Below are 6,000 nucleotides of genomic sequence, written 5' to 3' on the forward strand. Positions count from 1 at the left end.
ATCTTGGCCCAACTTTAGGGTGGGTACCGTAAACTGCACTACTACCCTTTTTTCAAGCTATTTACACGATGTTTCGTTTTCGTGTTCCAGTCTGTTGAGTTGTGCATCTTGTGGCTGTCGTGACAGTGCATCCGCTACTACGTTCAGCTGACCTTTCCTGTAGTTTACATCGAACGAGTACTGTTGCAACTCCAACGCCCATCTCGCAATACGTCCCGAAGGACTTTCGATGTCGTTCAACCATTTCAATGATAAGTGGTCCGTGATTACCGTGAATTCGTAGCCCTCCAGATATGGTCTCATTTTACGTATAGCCCATACAATGGCTAAGCACTCTTTCTCCGTGTATGAATAATCAATTTCGGCTTTGTTGAGGCGGCTAAGGTACGCGATTACCTCTCCGTCGTCTAGCTCCTGTGTGAGGACTGCTCCTAGTCCAAAATCGATTGCGTCTGTTTGTAATGTGAATGTTCGTGTAAAATCTGGGCACGTCAGTACTGGTGCTTCGGTGAGTGAATTCTTCAGTGTCTGAAATTCTGTTTCTTGTGTTTCGGTCCATTTCCATCTGTTACCCTTCTTTAGCATGGTTGTCAGCGGATGAGCTATTTTTGAAAACTCTGGTACGAATCGCCGGTACCAGGATACTATACCTAAAAATCGTCTTAATTCTCTTACGTTTGTTGGTGCTTGCAATTCCTTAATCGCTGCTACTTTATCTGGGTCCGTGTGTATACCCTTTTCGCTTACGACATGTCCCAGATACTTCAGTTGTTTCTTGAAAATTTCGCACTTTTCGGCGTTGATTCTTAAATTTGCTTTTCGTAGGCGTTTAAATACTTCCGTTATATGTTTAATATGCTCCTCTAGCGTTGACCTTGTAATTATAATGTCATCTAGGTATGCGAATGCGTTCGGTTCTAATTCGGGCTGATTACTTGATCCAATGCCCGTTGAAATGTTGCGGGTGCTGAATGAAGCCCAAATGGCATCACGCGCCATTCAAACAGCCCGCGTCCAGGTACACTAAATGCCGTATATTGCTTACTTTCTTCCTCCATAGGGATCTGCCAGTAGGCGTTTTTCAGATCCAGGCTACTTATGTACTTCGCGTTTCTTAGCCGGTCTAGTATGTGTTGGATCCGCGGTAGCAGGTATGCATCGGGGACTGAGCATGCGTTGAGCTGGCGATAGTCTATACATGACGTCCACTTACCATTCTTCTTCTTTACGAGTACGATCGGTGCACTATGCGGGCTTCGCGAGGGCTCGATGTACCCCTTCTCCAGTAGCTCGTTTATCTCCATATTAATGGTTTCCTGCGTCTTCGGGTTCTATGGAAAGTATCTTTGTTTTATCGGCCGATCATCACGCATGATTATTTTATGCGCTGAGATATTTGAGATACCAGTCATATTTTCGAAGCTAAGAATCTGTTCGTCTAGGAAATCCTTAACTTTGATAGTGTTTTAAGACGGGCTTTGTTGGTCCGTTGTTAGTCCTTCTGTATCGTTTAAATCGGGCCCGCCTGCCTAAGTTATTGTCCTGCACATAACCGTGTCTTTGATTCCTTCTTCTGCTTGTAGCGTTACCGTGTGACCGCCGAAACTTAATGATGTGTTTACCCTGGAAAGTATGTCTGTGCCGATGAAAACTTCTTCTATTAGCCCTGGGTGAACGAGTATTTCGCTGTTGTACTTCTCTTTCTCAATCTCTACATCTGCCACCATTGCTTCCTTTATCGTGCTGACTCTACCATCGCCCAATACCACTCGGCTTCTTGCCTGTTTCAAAATCGCCTTACCTAATCTCCTCGAACATGTCTCACTCATAAAACTCCTTGTCGCTCCTGTATCTACTGTTGCTGTTACTTTGCAGCCATTTATCTTTACGCCGGCCAAAATACGCCTTCCTGTTTGCTTCAAAATAGTTAGACTTCCCGAATTTGTATTGCTGGAGACCCCAGCCCTCGTGTCTGATCGAGTCTCCGGTCGTTTCCCGATGATACGCGGCAACAATTTTTTGTGAGAATGTTGAACCGACCACATTCCCAACAAAAGTCTCTATGTTCATTGCGGTACTCATAGGAACGATATCCGTTTTCACCACATCGCCTGCACGCGGTCCTGGGATTCGTATACGTTTGTCTTGTTGGTGGGTTACTTCGTTGTGTATTGCCATTGACAATCCTGCTACTTGGCTCTACATCTGCTAATTCTTGTATGAAAAAATGCCGGTCATCTGGACGCCTTTTTGGAAGTGCTCTTGCCACTATTCTCTGCGCATCTCTGCCATTCGTGATATTTTCGAAGTCCTCTGCCAGACTCACCAAGCCTTCGAGCGTCTGAAATTCAGTTCGTTTTATATATAATTGATACTCACTGCGGCAGTTTCAGTATATCCTTTGCAGTCTTTGTTCCTCGGTGAGGTTCGCGTGTCTCATGAGGTTCTGTAGTTCCAAAACGTAATACTTGAAAGACTCTCGTGGTCATTGTATTCGCCGACGTATCTCATCTTCCAGCCTTTCGAAGTATGATGCGCTCAAGAAGAAGCGTAAAAGGTCGTGTTGAAAACTGTTCCATTAGCTCCAGTGACGATTATTGTTCCGCAGCCATACCAGGGCTCGACCCTTGAATAATTGTGGTAGCGCTAGTGGGAGTGAATAAGGTCCATTTCATATCCCTCCGCCAGCTCTTCTACTCTCTCGACGAAACTCAGTGGGTCACTTTTGCCATCGTACATAATTCCCCATTTTCGTGCTCGGTCCATTATGAAGACGGTAGACGGAGGTTAGCTAAGTTGTCCTGCAAATTGATATGACATATTAGGTATCGTAGGTATGCTTACGCTTTCTTTGTTGTTGACCGGTGCCGCTGGTCGATTTCCGGAAGCGGTTCCACTGTTGCCTTGACCTTCTTGATTACTGGGTAATGTTGTTTTGGAATGATTTGTTTCCAACTCTGCAAAACGTGTAACGTTGTAACGAACCCCGTTAGTCGGGTTTATAGCTGTGGTATAACTCAGCGAATGGGTTCGCCTATACAATAAAAGATGTTAGTTAAACGTTATAAAAAATGATGATTTATTTCAATCCTTCTGAAAATCTATATACATTATTATAATATATTATTATAATTATTATAATATATTTAATCACCGAGTGTTTTACACACCTCGGTGGTATGCCTTGTGAATATACGTAATCGGTGAGCGTTTTACACAACTCGACGGTATAACTATCATAAACACCTGAAGTTTGACACCACCAGCTGCTCCGTAGTGGATGTTTAACACATCCCACTATATAGCCCACTCTACGACTTCTAAGCCAAGAGTGCCTTGTTCATGAATTTGCCGCTCTTTTTATACCATTTTTGAGTCGACTTCCGTTGATTTACAATAAAAGTTCTTATAACTAAGCTATGATTACTAAATATATATTTGTACGCATGTGTGTTCGCTATCGTTTGACAATTCCATTTCTCCTTGTTCGCTTATACGTAAGTATGTATGTTTGTGCATAATTATGTGAGTTCATACACTCTGCGATAAATTTTCCATATCCTATATATAATTTAATATGTATTATAATTATATATGTTTTAAAATGTATGTATGATTGTGCAAAGTATATTTAATTCAAAATGTATGTACATATATGTATAAGTGAATTCATTTCATGCCATATATATATAAATTATTATACTTCAGTTTATAATATTAATATGAAATTGTATTATCTACAATGAAAAATCAAAATTTGTGGAGGCCCCGAATGCCTGTAATTTTGGGGTCTTCACATCCCCCCCTTACTTCCGGCTCGTGATTCTTACCTCGCCGCCTCTGTTCATCCGTTGTCATCGCGTGAAAGCTGTAAATTTTGTCCAAAACCATCTAATCATAACCCGAACCGCGTTGGTATTTCGATCGTTAAATTTCCCAAGGTTTCCCATTTTTGCAAAATTTCGTATGTTTTTGTGTATAAATGTACGTGTGAGTTTGCTAATTTCGTGCATGTTGTTGTTGTCACCAAATAATTATTCCTTCTTAAGTTACGTTGACCTGTGTTGTTGTACTACTGTAGCTTTAATACCTTGCAATTCTTTTGTTAGTTGCTGTCAGTATCCTCGTGTTTTGCCCTTTATTGTATTGCTTGTGTTTGTGGTTGTTCTACCACTGTATCTTTTCATTTCGTGCTTGCTTGCCTTGTTTGTTGTTGTACCATGTAGCTGTGATATTTTCTATTACTTATGTTAGTTACTATTGATATGCGCGTGCATTTTCCCTTTATTGTATTGCTTGTGTTTGTTGTTATTGTACCACTGCATTTACATTTCGTGTTTGCACGTGTTGTTTGTTGTTGTACCATTGCATTTCTTTGCTCCTTGTTATTGTTAGTCGGCTGTGATTTGTTTGGGGATGCTGTTTATGGTAGACGGAGTAGATAAGCGTTGTTTTGGCGTGTACCAAATTAGGGTTGCCGAAAAATTGTGTTTTGATGGTTACTATTATTTAGATTATTACTATGATCATCAGTAGTGCTATTATGATTATTAGAGCATTATTATTAAAATTAATAATATTACAGAAAATAAAATTAATGTAATTGTAATAATTATTAGGCAATGATTGAAATTTATGAAACTTGTTCATATTGTGATTTACCATCGTGCTACGCCTTCCTTTGTAGTTTTCGGTGATTTTGCTCTTCGGTCGTGTTTGTAAAGATGTAGATGGGCATCTGTGGAGGGTTTTGTTGCGCTTTCGCTTCTCTTGTTGATTAACTTGTTTTCATAAAATGGTTTAAGCTCTCTTAGATGCGCTGTTCTCTTCTTGCCTTGAAACGTTTTGTCCAGTTCGACGATGACTGGCGAAATAAAATTCGTGATTCTATGGGCCCGCTGAATTTTGGTGCTAGTTTGGCCGCAAAGTTGTCGGTTGCCTTAGACAGATGGTGTTCCTTTACTAAAACTCTGTCTCCTATCGCCGGATCCCACTTCCTTCTCCGCAAATTATAATGTCGTGCCTGTTCTGCCGACGCACGTTGCTGGTTTCTTCGTACCATTTGAAATATCTCCTTCAATTTCGCTACCTTTTCATTTGCCTTTGTTGTGGCCTCGCCTGTGCCAAATGTTCGCTCGTCGTATAGGGCGTTTGGGATCCGTCGCTCTCGTCCTTGTACCAAGAATGCCGGATTGTACCCTCTTGCCTCGCACACACTGGAATTTAGTGCTAACATTATCTCTGGTAATAACTCGCCCCAGTTGCGTTGTTCTTTTCCCGTGAGTTGTGCTAACATCCGCTTGATGTTTCGGTTTGCCCTCTCCGTTGGATTCTCTTGTGGTGTATAGGGTGCTGTTAATTGGTGCTTTACTCCATAGTCCTGAAAGAGTATCTTGAATTGTCTGCTCGTGAACTGGGCGCCGTTGTCTGTAATTATGTCCTTAGGAACTCCAAATCGTGATAATATACGCTCTCTAAATGCTTTGATGAGGCTATCCGCTGTTGCCTTACGTAATGGTACGATCTCTACCCACTTGGTGAAAAAATCTAGAAATACTAGAACCATGGTATTGCCGTTCTTTGAACGTGGTAATGGTCCAACGAAATCTGCGCACACCGTTGCCCACGGTTCTTCGGGAATTTGGGTTAAAATTTTCCCCGCTGCTTGCTGTTGGTTAGGCTTGTAAATTTGACAGGTTGGGCATAATTGTACATACCGTTTTATATCGCGAAACATTCCTGGCCAGTAGTACCTTGTGGCTGCTCGAACTCTTGTCTTTCAGATACCCATGTGTCCGGCGCTTGGACTGTCGTGCACTTCCTGTAATATTTTACCGCGTTGTGGTTGCGCTACACATAGCTTCCACGGGATCGCGTCTTGATCGTCGATCTGAACAGCTATGTGCCGATATAACACCGTTTTCAATTATGTAGTCAGGAAACTTCTCCGGGCTTCGCTTAACTTCCTCCTTCCTTTTTTCGGTAATAGTGCAGTTTACG

This window comes from Eurosta solidaginis, chromosome X (genome assembly GCF_040869045.1).
Source record: "Eurosta solidaginis isolate ZX-2024a chromosome X, ASM4086904v1, whole genome shotgun sequence".
Lineage (NCBI taxonomy): Eukaryota > Metazoa > Arthropoda > Insecta > Diptera > Tephritidae > Eurosta > Eurosta solidaginis.